Raw genomic sequence first — 20,876 nt, 5'->3', positions numbered from 1 at the left:
GCACTGGTCGCCCACTTGCCGCCACCTTTCTTGCTATTGGGCGACTTCAACGCTCATAACCCTCTGTGGGGTGGGTCAGTGGCAACAGGTCGAGGCGCCATCATTGAGCATTTATTGTCGCAGCTCGATCTCTCGCTGTTAAATGATGGTGCCTTCACACACTTCAGTGTGGCGCATGGCACCTACTCCGCCATTGACCTTTCAATCTGTAGCCATAGCCTCTTACCGTCTGTCCAATGGAGTGTGCATGACGACCTGTGTGGTAGTGACCATTTTCCGATCTTTTTGTCACTACCACAGCGCCACTTTTCTGGGCGCCCTAGCAGATGGGCTATGAATAAGGCTGACTGGGACTTGTTCTCCTCCACTGCCGCTTTTGAGCCTCTCTCTACCGATGACATTGATGCGGTGGTTCAATCGGTCACCACCGGCATCGTTACTGCCGCCGAATCTGCCATTCCCCATTCCTGTGGGTCCCCTCGGCGGAAGGCTGTGCCTTGGTGGTCGCCTGAGATCGCTGAAGCGATTAAAGATCGCCGGCGGGCGCTCCAGCGTCACAAGCGACACCCCTCCTTCGACCACCTTATCGCCTTCAAACGGCTGCGTGCGCGGGCCCGCCTCCTTATCCGCCAAGGCAAGAAGGAGTGCTGGGAGCGGTATGTGTCCACCATTGGCCTCCATGTCACTCCCTCGCAGGTCTGGGCCAAGATTCGACGCGTCTACGGCTATCGGCCACCTGCCAGCGTCCCTGCGCTCTCACTGAATGGAGCAGTTTGTACTGACTCCGACGTCATTGCCAATCGCTTAGCAGAGCATTTTGCTATGAGTTCCGCTTCTGCGAATTACCCCCAGGCCTTCCGCTCCATTAAAGAGCGGATGGAACGTCGGAGCCTTTCGTTTCGCACCAACCACCCAGAATCTTACAATGCTCCATTTAGTGAGTGGGAATTTCGCAGTGCCCTCGCTGCTTGCCCTGATACCGCTCCTGGGCCAGATGGCATCCACTGTCAGATGCTGAAACACCTTTCAGTGGACTGCCAGCGGCGCCTTCTCGATCTTTACAACCGTCTTTGGGTCGAGGGGGAGTTTCCGTCGCAATGGCGGGAAGGCATTGTCATCCCCGTTTTGAAACCTGGAAAGAACCCTCTGGAGGTGGACAGCTACCGTCCCATTAGCCTCACCAACGTTCTTTGCAAGTTGCTTGAACGTATGGTGAGCCGGCGCTTGCATTGGGTACTGGAGTCTCGGGGCCTTCTGGCTCCGTCTCAGGGTGGGTTCCGTAAAGGCCGCTCCGCCACCGACAATCTGGTGAGCCTGGAGTCGGCCATCCGTACTGCCTTTTCCCGCCGTCAGCACCTGGTCGCTGTCTTTTTCGACATGCGGAAGGCGTACGATACGACGTGGCGTCATCACATTCTTTCTACGCTCCATGGATGGGGTCTTCGGGGTCCTCTGCCGATTTTTCTCCGCAATTTTCTGTCGTGTCGTACCTTCCGCGTGCAAGTCGCGGCCTCGTATAGTTCCTCCCACGTCCAGGAGAACGGTGTGCCACAGGGCTCTGTTTTAAGTGTCTGTCTGTTTTTAATAGCCATTAACGGGCTTGCTGCGGCCGTGGGAAATTCTGTCTCCGCTTCCCTGTATGCTGACGACTTCTGCCTTTATTACAGCTCTACTGGCATTGCAGCTGTTGAACGTCAGCTACAGGGCGCTATCCGTAAGGCGCAGTCTTGGGCTGTAGCGCATGGGTTTCAGTTTTCGGCCGCCAAGACCTGCGTTATGCATTTCTGCCGGTGCCGAACAGTCCATCCTGAGCCGCGGCTTTATCTTGCCGACGAACTCCTTGCTGTGGTGGAGACCCGCAGGTTTTTGGGGGTGGTTTTCGATGCCCGGTTGACTTGGCTGCCTCATATCCGGCAGCTGAAACAGACGTGTTGGCGGCATCTAAACGCTCTGCGATGCTTGAGCAACACCCACTGGGGCGCCGACCGCTCTACACTGTTGCGGCTCTACCAGACGTTAATCCAGTCCCGTCTGGATTATGGGAGCCTGGCTTATGGCTCAGCATCCCCATCTGCGTTACGGGTGCTGGACCCGATTCTCCACAGCGGGATACGCCTTGCCACTGGTGCTTTCCGCACCAGCCCTGTGGACAGCGTACTAGTGGAGGCAGGTGTACCTCCGCTGCGGTTCCGACGCCAACGTTTGCTGGCCGCTTATGCTGCCCATGTTCTAAGCTCGCCCGGGCATCCAAACTATCGTCTCCTGTTCCCGCGGTCGGTCGTCCGTATGCCAGAACGTCGGCCCCGGTCTGGTTGTACAATAGCGGTCCGCGTCAAGGAGCTTCTCTCTGGGCTCCAGGGTTTCACTGTTCCACCTCCTTTCCGGGCTACTTTGCATACACCCCCATGGTGTGTTCGTCGCCCTAGCCTTCGGCTCGACTTGGCACAGGGCCCTAAGGACTCAGTCCCTCCAGAGGCCTTCCGCCGCCGCTTTTATTCTATCCTGGCCACGTATCAGGGCTCTGGTGTTGTTTACACTGACGGTTCGATGGTTGCTGGTCGTGTCGGATATGCGCTCACTCTAGGGGACCTTTCCGTCCAACGTTCCTTGCCAGATGGCTGCAGCGTTTACACTGCTGAACTGGTCGCCATCTTTCGTGCCCTAGAGTATATCCGCTCCTGCTCAGGCGAGTCCTTCGTTATCTGTAGCGATTCCCTGAGCGGTTTACGAGCTCTCGACCAGTGTTTCCCTCGTTCTCGTTTGGTAATGGCTATCCACGAGTCTCTGCATACTCTCGCCTGTTGCGGCCGCTCTGTGGTCTTTGTGTGGACCCCCGGTCATGTCGGTATCCCGGGTAACGAACATGTTGACCGCCTGGCGAAAGAGGCCACCAGTCAGCCATCTCTGGACGTTGGCCTCCCAGAGACTGATTTGCGGGCAGTCTTCCGCCGCAAAATCTTGGCGCTATGGGACGATGAATGGCGCGAACTGCCAATGCGCAATAAACTCCGTGCTGTCAAGGAGACGACGGCTGTGTGGCGGTCATCCCTGCGAGCCACTCGCAGGGACTCAGTAGTTCTTTGCCGGCTCCGCATTGGCCACTCCCGGCTGACACACAGTTATTTACTGCGCCGGGAGGACCCTCCTCTCTGTCGCTGTGGGGCAGCTTTGACAGTGGCCCACATTTTGCTGGCCTGCCCCCTTTTAGCAGTGGTCAGGCAGACATTTGCGCTGCCTGCTACGCTCCCTGCCCTTTTAACAGACGACTCCACTATGGCTGACTTAGTTTTACGTTTTCTTCGGGCAGGGGGATTTTATCATTTACTCTGAGTGTTTCTGTTTTATTTTATTGTTTTGTGTTGACTCTGGCCTTTGGCCTATGATTTTCCACTGGTTTTTTAATGTGTTTCTAAGTGGTTGGCTTTTCCTTATTTATTTCTATGGTCGGCCAACCACCGTCACACTCTGTGTGGTTTTAGTTCGTTTTGTCTTGTCCTTGTCTCCGTCTCTCTTGTTCTGTATCGTCTGTGATCTCTTCTGTTCCTCTTTTTTTATTCTCTGTGGGTGTTCTTTGTCTTTGGAAAAAGGGACCGATGACCATGGCAGTCTGGTCCCTTTCATCCCCCAAACCAACCAACCAACCAGTAGAAGAAGAATGGGTAGCTTTGAGACATGAAATTGTGAAGGTTGTAGAGGATCAAGTAGGTAAAAAGATGAGGGCTAATAGAAATCCTTGGGTAACAGAAGAGATGTTGAATTTAATTGGTGAAAGGAGAAAATATAAAAATGCTGTAAATGAAGCAGGCAGGCAAAAAGGAATAGAAACGTCTCAAAAATGAGATTGACAGGAAGTGCAAAATTGGCTAAGCAGGGATGGCTAGAGGACAAATGTAAGGATGTAGAGGCGTATATCACTAGGGGTAAGATAGATGCTGCCTACAGGAAAATTAAAGAGACCTTTGGAGAAAAGAGAACCACTTGCTTGAATATCAAGAGCTCAGATGGCAACCCATTTCTAAGCAAAGAACAGAAAGCAGAAAGGTGGAAGGAGTATATAGAGGGTCTACACAAGGGCAATGTTCTTGAGGACAATATTATAGAAATGGAAGAGAATGTAGATGAAGATGAAATAGGAGATATGATACTGTGTGAAGAGTTTGACAGAGAACTGAAAGACCTAAGTCGAAACAAGGCCCTGGGAGTAGCAACATTCCATTAGAACTACTGACAGCGTTGGGAGAGCCAGTCCTGACAAAACTGTACCATCTGGTGAGCAAAATGTATGATACAGGCGAAATACCCCCAGACTTCAAGAAGAACATAATAATTCCAATCCCAAAGAAAGCAGGTGTTGACAGATGTGAAAATTATCAAACTACCAGTTTATTAAGCCACAGTTGTAAAATACTAGCACGAATTCTATACAGACGAATGAAAAAACTTGTAGAAGCTGACCTTGGGGAAGATCAGCTATGATTCCGTAGAAATGTTGGAACACGTGAGGCAATACTGACCCTACGACGTATCTTGGAAAATAGATTAAGGAAAGGCAAACCTACTTTTCTAGCACTTGTAGACTTAGAGAAAGCTTTTGACAATGTTGACTGAAATACTTTCTTTCAAATTCTGAAGGTGGCAGGGGTAAAATACAGGGAGCGAAAGGCTATTTACAAACTGTACAGAAACCAAATGGCAGTTATGAGTCGAGGGGCATGAAAGGGAAGCAGTGATTGGGAAGGGAGTGAGACAGGGTTGTAGCCTCTCCCCGATGTTATTCAATCTGTATATTGAGCAAGCAGTGAAGGAAACAAAAGAAAAATTCTGAGTAGGAATTAAAATCCATGGAGAAGAAATAAAAACTTTGAGATTCGCCGATGAGATTGTAATTGTGTCAGAGACAGCAAAGGACCTGGAAGAGCAGCTGAACGGAATGGAAAGTGTCTTGAAAGGAAGATACAAGATGAACATCAACAAAAGCAAAACGAGGATAATGGAATGTAGTCGAATTAAATCGGGTGATGCTGCGGGAATTGGATTAGGAAATGAGACACTTAAAGTAGTAAATGAGTTTTGCTATTTGGGGAGCAGAATAACTGATGATGGTCGAAGTAGAGAGGATATAAAATGTAGACTGGCAATGGCAAGGAAAGCGTTTCTGAAGAAGAGAAATTTGTTAACATCAAGTATAGCTTTAAGTGTCAAGAAGTCATTTCTGAAAATATTTGTATGGAGTGTAGCCATGTATGGAAGTGAAACGTGGACAATAAATAGGCTGGACAAGAAGAGAATAGAAGCTTTCGAAATGTGGTACTGCAGAAGAATGCTGAAGATTAGATGGGTAGGTCACATAACTAATGAGGAGGTATTGAATAGTATTGGGGAGAAGAGAAATTTGTGGCACAACTTGACTAGAAAAAGGGATCTGTTGCTAGGGCATATTTTGAGGCATCAAGGGGTCACCAATTTAATATTGGAGAGCAGCTTGGAAGGTAAAAGTCGTAGAGGGAGACCAAGAGATGAATACACTAAACAGATTCAGAAGGATGTAGGTTGCAGTAGGTACTGGGAGATGAAGCAGCTTGCATGGAGTAACATGGAGAGCTGCATCAAACCAGTCTCAGGACTGAAGACCACAACAACAACAGGAAAAAATCTTACCTTCATTAGTCTTGGATGTTATTGAATTAGCATATGTTTTTGAAGATGTGAATTTTGTAAAAAAAAATTCAAAATGCTGTATCTCTGGAACAGTTTAATAATTTTTTTTCTTTTTTATTCTGTTGATTAGTACCATATAGTTCTAAATTCCCGGAGAATGAGAGCTTCCAGGTTTTATACACAATTGAAATTTTTACTGTACATTAAATCTGTTTTATTACCACATTATTACATACCAGGCTCATAAAAATCAAAACCTAGCATAACACAATTTTAGTTTTGAAAGATGAGTAACAGACTCATTTTCCAAGTATTTGAAATGGTTCCAAAATGTATGTGAAAGGTCCAAAGACTTAAATGGTATCAATTAATACAACTTCTGTACACTCTTTCTTTGTATTGAAATTAGCCAGTCAATGAACTAAAAATGTGTTCAACTGCATCAGTATCTTCGTTTGATACAGTGTGATGCCTTCCTATTGAACTGGTAGGGACTGGAGCACTTAGTCTTCAAAACATTGTGAACAGGAAGTAAACACTGATGGCATTGTTGCTGTCCTTCAGCTGGAAACCTATATCCAGCAGCTGGTCCATGTGGTAGCATAAAGTTCACTACAATTTCGTTTAACTAGCACCTGGTGTCGATAATCTCTACAATCCACCAGTCACAGTCATACACACGCGCCACAAACATCCCCTTTCTCTGGTTGTGAATGTGAATATTATCCTCTGTTGCTAAGGTGTTCGCTGAACAAACGAAATTTCTTCTTTCCAGCTCTCTAAAGTGCGTGCAATATGAGTTGGCCCATCACTTTGAGTCCAGAAATGTGTCTTTCGAATTCCTTTCACAGGAGTAGTTTGTTTGGACCATTCTTACTTTTTGCTCAGGGAATTCTTCGATTTTTTTCTTTGGACAAAAGAATGAGTGCTGTGGATGTGTAAGATTTCACGAGTCTCGTAAAATCCTCAGCATTCTGAACCACAGCTGTATTTGGTCTGGAAAGATAGTTTCGTAGCATGGTGCTTCAGCAGGCCTCCTACACCATCAAAGGCCCCTTCCCGTGACCAGTGGCACTGTATACCCTGTCAGTTGGCACAAGCGACTTACTGAATTCTAACAGCTGGTAATGATTTTTAAAATGAGTAGGAGCACCACAGAAAAAATGATAATCTTCTCTACCCTTGTTTGCGGTTGAAGAAAATTTTATGGATTGCCAGCAAAGCATGTGCTGAGTTACGTCCTGCGTCATCACTTATAACTGCAACACTTGTGGTCTTGTTTTGAAAATATGTCACTGCTGTAAAATGTGAAACCTGGTCATTACTCCTATGATACCCTTGTGCTTCTTATGGGAGCATTACAGACCAGTTGTCAGCAAAATCACAGTGAAGCACTGAACATAGTTCTTCAGCCCGTACACGCCCTTTCACTTCTGCAATGTGTTGTTGCTGAAATTTCTTCAGATGCTGGTGTGTTACTACTATCACTGACCATTTACCAAGTTCATCAATGAAACTGTCAAAGGTAACCATTTTCTTAATTTGTTCATTTTCCTCCCATGTCACACATGTAATTTCTGCAGAGTTATCTACTACGTCTTCCAGGCCAAGTGTCTGTAAAGATGGTTCTCCCTTTCCAGGCAGTCACCACATTCTTGAAAGAAACAAGTCTCTCACTTTCCGTCACAGACTACTAATGACTTCACACGTCCAAGCAAGGTGTCATATGTTACTTGCTCCAGTAAGTTCTTCAAAGTTACCACACAAAGTTCAAAATTTGCACAGCACACGCATAAACAGACAACTCTAGGTGGGTGTGGAACTACCTACTTACTTAAGTTGTAGTGCATACATTTTTGATCTTCGAATATGTGAAGTTATATAGTTGCTCTTACAAATTGCAAAAGCTTCTTTAATACTGAGTCATGTACCTCTCTACTTTCACAACTTTCTGACCTTCAACTGTTACAGTTATAGTGTCTTCTACACACATCAAAAAAAAGTTTTGCATCACCTCAGTTCCGAGAGTTCCGGAACCTGTACAGAAAACTGGAATAAAGATCAACATAAATATCATTTCCGCCCTTTTCGTTGCTCGTGAAAACCACACATTGCATGTTGTACCAACATACAGCAAGACCAAGACCAGAGGTGGTGGTCCATATTGCTGGACGCACTGGTACCTCTAATACCCAGTAGCACATCCTCTTGAATTGATGCATGCCTGTATTTGTCGTGGGGTACTATCCACATCGAGGCACTGTTGGTGCAGATTGCCCCACTCCTCAATGGCGATTCAGTGTAGATCCCTCAGAATGGTTGGTGGGTCATTTTGTCCAGAAACAGTCCTTTTCAATCTATCGCAGGCATGTTCAATCAGTCGGAGGATGGCATGCATGTATTGTACAGCCGTTACAGCACCTTCCATGACTAGCAGCAGTGTATGTTGGCCCCCACATAATGCCACCCCAAAACAGCAGAGAACCTCCACCTAGCTGCACTCGCTGGACAGTGTGTCAGAGGCATTCAGGCGGACCGGTTTGCCTCCAAACACGTAAAACATTATGCCAATCCTGAGTGGTCCATTCGGCATGTTGTTGGGCCCGTCTGTACTGGGCTGCATGCTGTTGTGGTTGCAAAAATGGACCTCGCCATGGATGGCGGGAGGAAGTTGTGCATCATGCAACCTATTGTGCACAGTTTGAGCTGTAACACTACGTCCTGTGGCTGCACGAAAAGCATTATTCAGCATGGTGGCATTGCTGTCAGGGTTCCTCTGAGCCACAATCCATAGATGGCGGTCATCCACTGCAGTAGTAGCCCTCGGTCGGCCTGAGTGAGGCATGTCATCGACAGTTCCTAACTCTCTGTATCTCCTCCATGTCCAAACAACATCGCTTTGGTTCACTCAGAGATGCCTGGACACTTCCCTCGTTGAGAGTTCTTCCTGGCACAAAGTAGCAGTGTGGACACGTTTGAACTGCGGTATTGACCGTCTAGGCGTGGTTGAACTACAGACAACACGAGCCGTGTACCTCCTTCCTGGTGGAATGACTGGAACTGATAGGCTGCCGGACCCCCTCCGTCTAATAAGTGCTGCTCATGCAGGGTTGTTTACATCTTTGGGCGGGCTTAGTGACATCTCTGAACAGTCAAAGGGACTGTGTCTGTGATACAATATCCAGTCAACGTCTATCTTCAGGAGTTCTGGGAACCAGGGTGATGGAAAACTTTTTTTATCTGTTTATTTTGGCACTCTGACAAGTGCAGTCCCATTTACCTCCTAGGTAAAATGAGTGCACTATTTGAACTTAGGCTGTTTCTACAGAATGACCGTAATAGGGATCTGGTCTTGTAAAGACTCCTTCTACAGACATCACATTTCTTGATTTTTCTACCATTTGCTTTGATACAGATGGAACGTGGTTCAGAATTGTTTTCTTTGAAAATGTCTCTTAGAATAATAGTTAAAAGTTGCACCCTTTCACTGTAGGATGCACAGTATTTGAAAAATTCCTGGCAAGAGGTGCAAGAGTGCTTTGGTTCATTTTCTTCTGAAGATGGAATTTGTACTTTGAAGAGTGTGGTTAATTTTGCTGTAGTGTATTCATCCATAGCTTTAGTAATTTCTCTGCTCTTTCTTGATGCATAGAGCTTATGACTCGACTTCACTGACCACGGTTTCTTAACAGGACTAAAACCTGTCTCTGTTGGTGACTGATAAAGGGTATATTTAATTCTTCCTCTATTGATGCAAAATCTGAATCATCTGCACCATGGGAGGCTTCATCTTGTTCAGATAGTCATTCGGAGGATCATTCCTCAACCTCAACACAGTTTGTTTTTTTGTTTGTCTTACATATCACTCTTTTATGGATATGCAAATAGTCAGCACACTTCACTCTCCTGTGGCTCAGTCAGAAGACATTTCAAACAGTCATTTTCACAAAACACACTGCAACTGTGTTAACCGGCATATTCCTCATGAAAACACAGAACTCACTGGACGGTCTTAGATTTCTTAGAAGCCTCTTCAGTGAACAAATTACCACTGAACAACTAAAATACAGATACACTACTGGCCATTAAAATTGCTACACCACGAAGATGACGTGTTACAGTCACAAAATTTAACCGACAGGAAGAAGATGCTGTGATATGCAAATGATTAGCTTTTCAGAGCATTCACCCAAGGTTGGCGCCAGTAGCGACACCTACAATGTGCTGAGATGAGGAAAGTTTCCAACAGATTTCTCATACACAAACAGCAGTTGACCGGCATTGCCTGGTGAAACGTTGTTTTGATTCCCTGTGTAAAGAGGAGAGGTGCGTACCATCATGTTTCCGACTTTGATAATGGTCGGATTGTAGCCTATCGCGATTGCGGTTTATCGTATCGCGACATTGCCGCTCGCGTTGGTCAAGATCCAATGACTGTTAGCAGAGTATGGAATCGGTGGGTTCAGGAGGGTAATACGGAACGTCGTGCTGGATCCCAACGGCCTCGTATCACTTGCAGTCGGTATGACAGGCATCTTATCCGGATGGCTGTAACGGATCGTGCAGCCACGTCTTTGTCCCTGAGTCAACAGATGGGGACGTTTGCAAGACAACAACCATCTGCATGAACAGTTCTAAGACATTTGCAGCAGCAAGGACTATCAGCTCGGAGACCATGGCTGCTGTTACCCTTGACGCTGCATCACAGACAGGAGCGCCTGCGATGGTGTACTCAACGACGAACCTGGGTGCACGAGTGGCAGAACGTCATTTTTTCAGATGAATCCAGGTTTGGTTTATAGCATCATGATGGTCGCATCCATTTTTGGCAACATCGCGGTGAACGCATATTGGAAGTGTGTATTTGTCATCGCCATACTGGCGTATCATCCGGCATGATGGTATTGGGTGCCATTGGTTACACGTCCCGGTCACCTCTTGTTCGCATTGACGGCACTTTGAGCAGTGGACGTTACACTTCAGATGTGTTACGACCCGTGGCTCTACCCTTCATTCGATCCCTGCGAAACCCTACATTTCAGCAGGATAATACACAACCACATGTTGTGGGTCCTGTACGGGCTTTTCTGGATGCAGAACATGTTCGACTGCTGCCCTGGCCAGTACATTCTCCAGATCTCTCACCAATTGAAAACATCTGGTCAATGGTGGCCGATGAATTGTGGTATCATGTTGAAGCTGCATGGGCAGCTGTACTTGTACACGCCATCCAAGCTCTGTTTGACGCAATGCTCAGGCATATCAAGGTAGTTATTACGGCCAGAGGTTGTTGTTCTGGGTACTGATTTCTCAGGATCTATGCACCCAAATTGCGTGTAAATGTAATCACATGTCAGTTCTAGTATAATATATTCGTCCAATGAATACCCGTTTATCATGTGCATTTCTTCGTGGTGTTGCAATTTTAATGGCAAGTAGTGTACATGCAATGATGAACAACCATGACAAAGAAACTGACAAGAAACTACAACAATGTGAAAAGAAATAACTGCAATGAAGGCAATAGAAATAAACATTGTAACAAAGAAATTAGTAAGAAACAACTTCAGTGAAGACACATAAGTTAAAAAAATGATTTTTTTAAAAAATAACACCTGTCCAACTTAAAAGTGGAATCTCTCCTTTATGATATAGTACTACATGGTACTAATCAACAGAAAAAAATCTAACATTTCTGGATTGTCATTTTTGAAAAAATTTTGTTTCCATAAATTATTTAAAAAAGAAACCTGCCTGAACCGATACGGATTATGCGATTATGCGTAATACACTTGTGCCAGCACTTTTTCCAATATTGGAAACACTTCTGGAACTCATTTTTTGTTTTGGTGTTCAGCTCTTTAGTGATGCTGTTTTTATCACATCAGTGGTGGTATACACTGAAACACCAAAGAAATTGGTATGGGTAAATGTATTCAAATACAGAGATCTGTAAACAGGCAGAATACTATGCTACGGTTGGCAACGCCTATACAAGACAAGTGTCTGGTACAGTTATTAGATTGGTTACTGCTGCTACAATGGCAGCCTATGAAGATTTGAGTGAGTTTGAAAGTGGTGGTATGTCGGCGTCCAAGTGATGGTAGACAGCATCTCCAAAATAGCAGTGAATTGGGAATTTTTCCTGTATGACCATTTCACGAGTGTACATGACTGTCAGGAATTTGGTAAAACATCAAATCACACGCATCGCTGCAGCCAGAAAAAGATCCTGCAAGAATGGGACAAAGGACGACTGAAAGGAATCGCTCAACATGACAGAAGTGTCACCCTTCTGCAACTTGCTGCAGATTTCAATGCTGGGCCATGAAGTGTCAGCGTGCAAACCATTCAAAGAAACAACATCAATATGGTCTTTCGGAGCCGCAGGCCCACTCGTGTACCTGGATGACTACATGACACAAAGCTTTACGCCTTGCCTGGACCTGTTAACACCGACTTTGGACTGCTGGTGACAGGAAACATGTCGCCTTGTTGGATGAGTCTCGTTTTAAATTCTGTCACGCGGATGGACATGTACGGCTATGGAGACAGCCTCTTGAATTCCTGGACGCTGCATGTCAGCAGGAGACTGATCAAGCTGGTGGACACACTACAATGTCAGGCATGTGCAGTTGGAGAGATATGGGACCATTGATACACATAGATATGACTGACAGGTGACACGTACGTAAGCATCCTGTCTGATCACCTGCACCCACCCATTCATTCATTCATTCATGTCCATTATGGACTTGAACAATTCCAGCAGGACAATGCGACACCCCACACATCCAGAATTGCTACAGAGTGGCTCCAGGAACACACTTCTGAGTTTAAACACTTCCGCTGGCCACCAAATTCCCCAGACATGAACATGATTGAGCATACCTGGTGAAATATGCTCACTATTTTTATATACTTGAATTTAGCGTATTTCGTGACAGTACTCACTTTTCCGTGAAATGTTTATAAGATGATATTTGATCTTTTTTGTGTTGGCTTCAGTCATCTAGTGAAAGTATGATTCCATAATGCTGTTTCGTCGGCTGCGGAAATCTCCTGGTTCAATGCGTTTTCCTCATTTTTGGCGCTTCAAATACCAGTTTTCCGAATGTGCTTCCTTCTTGGTGTTTATATAAAAAAGTCGTAGAATAACTCATTTTTGCTGGTCTCTTGCAAATTATTATAACGGGGACCTGTACATTGTTCCACCATCACACACCGAGAGTTCACTGCTGACTGACTACGGTCAAAGACGACTCCAGCATCAAAGACGTTTCACGCAACCCACAATCTTCCACTTGCAACCAGTCTCTTTGATATTCTTTGTCACATCCACTAATATTAATCAATATGCTGTCACTCTCGAACATATAAACAAATTAGCATAAAATAAGGCTAATTACAATTCATAAAAAATATACTGACAAAAATCATTTACAACCTCCCTCATTAGATTTGGTATCGACAGATCCGGTAGAAAATAACACATCTCCCAGATCCATCACACTAGGCTGCTTTGCAACATGGTGTTCAGGAGAGATCTCCATCCCCTCGTACTCTTACGGATTCATGGTGTCAGTTCCCTCCAGCACTATGTCAGACATTAGTCAAGTCCATGCCACGTCATGCTGTGGCACTTCTGCATGTTCGCAGGGGCCCTACGCGATATTGGACAGGTGTACCAGTTTCTTCCGCTCTTCAGTGTCGTTCTACCCAGCCTCGGTAATAGAAAGAAGTCACAGGGTTATGTCTGGTGAATACAGTGGTTGAGGGAAGATAGCAGTTGTGTTTGTGAACAAAAACTCACGAACAAGCATTGAGGTGTGAGAGGGAGCATTATCATGATGCAATTGCCGTGAGTGGTTTTGCCACAGTTCTGGTCATTTCTATTGACTGCTTTTTGCGAACTGTGCATGACTTCCTTATTGACCGTCTGACCATAAGGCACAAACATATTGACACAGGTATCCCATTGTAATCAAAGAAAACGGTGAGGAGAAGCTTCACACGTTGTCTAACTTAAAACACTGGAACAAATTGTTGGCATGAGCCAAAGGATATGCCGACCTCATAAATGAGCTCTCTGTTGGTGTTCCAGCGATTTTCCAGAACCATTTACTTTTCTTCTTCCACACTGTCCTCAGTAATTGATGTGCTAAGGCGTCCAGGGTGTCATGTCTTCAACATCTTCTTGACCCTCTTTGAAATGTTTACACTAGTCTTGCTCATAGTAAATTCACCAAAAAACACTGGCAACATTTAGAATGTGATGCTGCCCTTTATTCCATTTTTCAAACAAAACTTAATGCAAATTCTTTGATTTATCTTCTTCAAAAGGAAAAATTTGCTGAGACCTCAAAAACATCTCTAACCTTTTTGACTGTCAACAGTAAATACTCAAAACAGCTGAAAATGCGAACATACATCAGAAACATGTTTACCAACAAGATAAAAGAAATTTTAAAAATCGAATGTATAAAGCCCATGAAATTAAAAATTTCCTGTTAACTTCTTGATCACACTTCGTGTTATATGTACCTCGAGGTACTTCTCAAAAATCAGCATAAATTGAGTTAAAGCTACAGCACATGTTAAAAAATTATTCATTTCACAGATAACTTACACGCAGATGATGTACTACGTAATTCAGAAGTACAGAACACATTAAAACTGAAATAGCCAAGATGAAACAAGTTATTTGACAAGAAACAAAAACAGTGATGTGAAGTAATACTGAATGTTTTTAAGATGAAATGGTGTTGGGGAAGCTGAAGGTATTTTGGGGATAATTGACAACAGATGTATTAAAAATTGGGAATGGGGCAGGATTGCCACATTTTCTGGAAGTAGGGAATTTCAAACATATTTGAGAAATCCAGGAAGAAAAGGGGGGGGGGGGGGGACTAGAAAGTCTTGTTTCTGATGCAACGGATGAGCTGCTTGCCACTAGCTGAGCAGCTGCCGACGATGACAACAGTAGGCGTGAGGAGTGGTCTGTTCAGATCTCGAGAGGATTTGCATGGCTTGATCACCATAGTCTCTGTTCATCAACACAGTGTCAGTAACTTGTGACCATGACTGTGAGTAGCTGGCCAAACACGAGTGGATTTCTGCAGTGGGCCAGTTCCGTAGGTATGTCTGATGGATCGGGCCCATCGTTTCTCACTAATGTGCAGGCTCCATCCATTAGATCTAGCCTCTCCAGCATGCCCACAGGCTGGGTTCATTTGATTGTGGTGGTGAAGTACTTCAAAGGTAATGTGCTGCCAGCTAAAACATCTTGTTTTAGGCTTTGTTCAGTGCAGATCACACCCTTTTTGAGGGAATTCCACTGTGTAGCCTCGTGGCACCTTTCCTGTATAATGCTTTGTCTTCTATTCTTGCTGATGTAATGTCCATAGTAATTAATCTGATGTACAGCTTGTTCAACTTCAAAAAGACATTTTTTCTAAAACTTTACATTTATCACACACATCCACATACAGATTATATTTGTACATTCAATACTTCCTATGCATGCCTTTGTTCTTAATCAACATCTTTATCCTGTTTGGCATAGTTTTTATTAACTTTTCACGTGACATTTTAATATCATTGTCATGGTGCCAGATTTCCTCTAGTTTCTCAATGAGATCTTGTTCGTTGGTTATTGTAAATTTCCTTATCCTATGTGTCACAATAGCCCATAAATTTTCAATTGGGTTCATATCAGGGCTATTCCCTGACCAAGGCAACACTTTCAGTTGCTTTTTTTCCAAGTACTTGGAAACACTTTTGGCTTTGTGGCAAGGTGCCTTATCGTGCATAAAAATGGCATCTTTATTAAGAAACCACTCATTTATTTGGGGGAAAAAGTTCCTTTTCAAAGATTTCTTTATATTGTTCTTGCCTCATTGCCCCTTTGACAATGTGTAACCTGCCAGGACCTTTCACAGACATCACACTCCAGACAGTAACGGAAGTTGAATGCTTCACACATTGTTGCACACACTCAGCTTTGAATTGTTCTCCAGGTCTGCGATGAACATATTGGCTGTTTTCTTCCATCAAAGTGAATATAGATTCAACACTGAAGCATACCTGAAGCATGTGTACAAAATTGCAAGTTAGAAAAGTTGGGAATAGTAGCATAGGAGACCTCAACAGTCCCAAAATTCAGATGTGCATTTTTTCAGTATCAATAAAGCATCATAGTTTCAAGCTAAAACTCCTAACTTTAGAGATCAGACCCACATAATTTACCATATCGTTGCACATACCTTAGCCCAGTCGTCACTTGTCCACTCTTGAAGTTATTTAGGGCACTGCAATCTTCTGGTTTTCATGGCAGGTGCAATTTTTTTAAAAAAACCTCATTGAGACAGCCTTCTCCTCACTGCCACAGGTGAAACTTCAACCTTTCAGCTGATGGTTCATGTCTGTAGAAGTAAGTTTACGGTTCACTGTTGCTGTGTTTGCAAGTCTTCTCATTGTTCTAGGACAGATTTTCTTTTACATCCACATTTTCCTTTCCTGTTTGGCTTGTATTCACCACCTTTCTGCACTGAAAGTTTGATTCTGCTGACAGTTTTGTGTAATATTCTCATTCTGTCAGCAATTTCTTGCTACTCATAACGATTTTCAGCAAGAAGTGCTAGCACAGCCGAAACTTCCCAAGGTGAAACATCTTTTGTCTTCCCCGTAACCTCGCTTTCTATGGAAACTCTGTGATTTATTCCTGTAGCTAAAAACAGGCACAAGTTCGCAAGCTGTATAATGTCTTGTTAATGTAGCAAGAACTTGATAGAATAAATAACAAGCTGAAGTACATCACAGAAATGTAAAATACAGTTTCACCACAGAAACGTAAAATACAGTTCCAAAACTTGTACATGGACACACACGATTTGGAGGGAAAGTGAGAAATATTACCAACTGTGAAAAATTCCGCGATCTGCGAGTTGCTTGGAAGGGAAATTTTGTGATATCAATCAAACCATTAAAACAAATCCTATTTTTTCACCAAAAACCTTAAGAGTATCAAAAATAATCGTTTAGTCTAATAATTTGAACACGTCTGTGTTGTCTTCTGTGAAAGTGGTATGTGATGTAAAACTTGAAGATGAAGCTAGTCTTGTTCCTGCCAAAGAAATTAACTTAAGTCATGCTGTATGGTCTAGCTGAGAAAGGTAAAAGTGCCTGCCAAAGATATTTTAACTTTCAGGACCAAGTGCTGGGACTTTCTGTTCAAAATGTGTTCATACTTCCTTGCAAAGTCATTTTTGAAACATTGCGTTTGTAGATACATGAGATTTTGTGATGCATATAACAGCTCAAGCGGTAGCAATAGTAGAAATCTTTACAGAATTGGATGATTGCTAAGGACTGTGATAAAGTTGAGAAAGAATTCATGCAGCTTCTTTGTAAGCAAGAATTTTTGGATCTCTTTTCAAGCTACAAGAGAAGTGCGACGAGAATAGATCACTTCTGGAGAGACTTACTGGATGGTGATACTTCAAAAGGTTATCATGCTGAGTCATGATCAAGCTTTCGTAGTGTAAGGTTTTTCCATTAATAAAGTATGTACGATAATCAACCAACGAACCAAGTCATTGTAGCCCTACATCAAGTATATGAGACCTGAAATCGACTGGCAGTGTCTTTAAGATTGACATTAGCAAGACAGTGATTCTGGACTACTGCAATGCTGGAGCTCAGTATGGCAAGGCTTTAAAGCAGAAGCAACGTGAAATAGATGAAGCAGCCAAGCGAGCTGAGCAGAAGAGCTCCAATGTCCAGCACAATGACCAACTGAAGGCCAAGAAGCCATGGATACTGGCAAATAGGGCCACTGAACTGAGTGGAATTAATGAAGAGATCACTTTTCTCACATAGGAGTTTTTGAGTGGTTTCCATTGTTTAATTTTATTATATATTGTTTGACAATACACTGAGTATTATTTATCAGAGAAAATGTCACTATATGCATTTCAGAGCTGCTGTTCATATTTCTGAAACTTTAATATTATTTTGTACAATATATTCATTTCATGTTTGTCTGATCTGAATCGTTATCACGCCTGGAAAGTTCATAAAGTTTGTGCAGGAAAAAACATGCTGATAATTCAAAGTTGCAGTTGACTCATTAATAAACACTGAAATCCTTTGACTAAAAATGGTTTTTTATTTATACAATGTACCTGTGTACTTAGCTTTCAGATTATAAATCTTGCAAAGGAGACAATAACTTGCTGCTCATTCAAAATTACAATTAAAAACAAGTTGAGAAATACAGAAGTCCTTACATCTTTTTGTTGACTTACCTCTTTACTTAGCCTTCAGACCTCAAACTTCGTCAGGAAAAGATGCTAAAACTGTGTCTGGAAGTTGGGGAATTTCACTTCGGGAAACTTCTGGCAACCCTGGAGGGATTCTTAGAAGTACTCTCAGGAGAAGCAGCAGCATGATCAGACATTTTATGATACCACTAAAGATAACCTATATCTCTGATAAAAGAAATGCTATAGGAAAGACATAAGAGCATTTAGATGGCATTGAAAATGAGAGAACGTATAATGATGTGAATAGGCTACCTTAAGAGAAAAATACAGTTGAGAGCCCATCGAATTTTGTCTTGAGAAATCTTTGGTGATGAGAAAGAAGTAGATAAAAATTACCATACTCTGTTGCTCACAGTTATTTGTGTGTAGAGATGTGACTAATAAATTTGGACAAGATTGTTGGAACGTTTATTTCCTGGACCAAATAGTAAATTCTTCCTACACTGAATGGGAGTCTGTCCTTACCACCACCAATACCAACACCTCAACCATCACCATGAAGCTGTATTATGAATTGTAAGACGTACATAATATGTTTATGCACCTAATATTCAATTTTTACTACTTTCTTGAAGTAAAAATTTGCACGTGGTGCTAAAGGAAAATGTAATTACATAAACAGTTTGGTCATCGGTGTTCTCACTGTTCCAAATGTGTTTACAACATTGTTGTGCGTATATATTTAAATTGTCAACTAACAATATTACTGTTGCTAATAGTTTTTGTGGAGGTCTACCAGTACTTAGTAGTGACAGTCAGGTTATTGTTGTGTAACATGTTACCACTGCAGAAATTTATGCAAAAGGCGCAGTAAAATATCTAAGTGTAAAGTGGGCAGTGCCTGTAAATATCACGTTTTGTATATTGGTTGGCCCCTTAAATGTCCTAACAGATTCAGTGTGTTACAGAATTAGACAAAAATTTGAAGTTTGAGCAATTTGAGTAGACTTAGTGGATGACATTAAAGAAGATACGGTCAGAACAATCTGTCTGATGTGCTCAGTGTAAATGTAATGTTTAATGACAATGGGAGAGAATGAGAAAAAGATTGAGTTAGGGCATTTTAAATTGCTCATCAAGCTCTTAAGTTCTTGTTGCCTTTGCAGTGGTGACTGATACAGAAAGACTGTGTTGATAAAGGTAGCATGTATTTCCTAGCATGTGGATATATTCTGTGTACAGTGTATTTTGTGTGCTTTCATTGACTGAAGCTGTAGCTCTCAGTAAAGGGTTGCATATGATCCAGCAATGCTTGTGTAGGGAATATTAAATAGCATGTAGTGTAAGAAAAGCAGTTGTGAATTGTTTAACAGTAACGTATATGAGGTTTATCAGATTTTATAGCAAAAAATTAAAAAAAAAAACCAGTTCTGTTATAAGTAGTTCTTATCAGCTATCATAGTAAAAACAAGTACATTTTGAGTGAAATGTAATGGAGTCCTTCATTGGAGGAAAAAAAAATTAATGTTCTGACATTCATATCATATGTTTTTTAGATATTCTTAAGGAAAAGGGGCAGCTAATTCACACAGGTGCCTACTGACAAAAAATAACTTGTGCAAAAGTTTTGATAGTAAGTAGTTGCAGGAGTGTACAGATATGTTCCAAAGTTAATTTGTTTCTGTCAAGAAAGAACACAGCTTGATCCATGACTGGTAGTGGTAGGGGAGGGTAGATAAGTGTGAGAAAGGAAGATTAATATAACTGATGAAATGAGTAATCAAAATTGATTGAAAGTACTGCCTTAACCCATCCATTCATTGTGTGGATGTGTATACACGCCCTGCTGCACCATTTCCTCAGGTGCTGTTGATGTGTATGCATATGCCACTTGGGTTTTCCTATTTGTCGCCGACTTCTCACTGCTGTGTACACATTACTTCCGTGTCTCAGCAAATAAAAAAGTTCAGAGTATTTATAAATCAGCATACGTACCTTATTTATGACCACATGATTCGCAGTGCAGAAGGATGTGAATGGATGCATCAAGTGTGACTGTCAGATACAGAATCCAGTAATTTGTGAAAGAAATTAGATACTGTTCTGCTGTCAATTTTAAAGTAGAATTTTGATTTCTTGTGCACATTTCATCCCCTGGGATATAAGCTAAAATCAACCATACAAAAAGTTTATGCAGTGCGTTTCTACCTCTGCGAGCTCTTTAAAATTGAATGCCGTGTTTTACTTAATTTGATTCAGTGCAGTAGTATGACAAATAACAAAAAGAAATTGAGTTCCTTGTCAAGTGAAGATCTGTGACTAAGATGTGCAAGAATCAATTTTTTTATCCTGATAGTTTTCAAAACCTCAGTTGATGAGTATTCTCAAACTGCCAAAATGCCATCTCTTGGCACAAGACCAGCATTTGGTGAGCAGTACAGCTATATCAAAGACCGCCTTCAGCAAAAATTGCAGAAAGCATGGCTGTAGCAGCAAAGAAGTTAATTGGCATCACTGTTTACTATGTTCCAAAAGGTTGCATTGCCAATTTTTTGTGTTATGATAATTAACCTATATTGTTGATAAGGCCATAGCTTCTAAGGTAACTTTTTGCTGCTCCTTTGTTCATTGCATTTTCCTTCCTGCTTCTTCCCCTCTACTCCCTCCAATTCCAACCATGTATTTCTCTTCCCTTCGTATTTAAAAGTCCTATCCTATTTTACTTCACTCTTTTTCGTCTAACTCATTTCCAAATAAAAGTGTAGTGTATACTTTACATATCAATGCACTTAAAGTTGGACTGTTTGATGTAAGAAATTATTCACTGCATCTTATTATGACAAATTTCCTTCGCCCTTCCCACTCCTCCGCAGCCCCCTCCCCCAGCGCGCCACCCCGCATGTCATTGTTCCTCCCTGCCTCCTCCCCTCTCAGCATGCTTTTTTTGAATTG

At 42.7% G+C, this 20,876-nt stretch overlaps 1 protein-coding gene across 4 annotated transcripts in view; it reads left to right on the top strand.

The window, feature by feature from the left end:
• The window catches only part of LOC124789884 (chromodomain-helicase-DNA-binding protein Mi-2 homolog), a 176,816-nt gene that overhangs the window by 53,691 nt on the left and 102,249 nt on the right, over nucleotides 1-20,876 (top strand). The gene's annotated exons all lie outside the window — the stretch shown is intronic.

Source organism: Schistocerca piceifrons, chromosome 3 (genome assembly GCF_021461385.2).
Source record: "Schistocerca piceifrons isolate TAMUIC-IGC-003096 chromosome 3, iqSchPice1.1, whole genome shotgun sequence".
Classification (NCBI taxonomy): Eukaryota; Metazoa; Arthropoda; class Insecta; order Orthoptera; family Acrididae; genus Schistocerca; species Schistocerca piceifrons.
The sequence above is the reverse complement of the archived record's forward strand: the minus strand, read 5'-3'. Positions and strand labels throughout refer to the sequence as shown.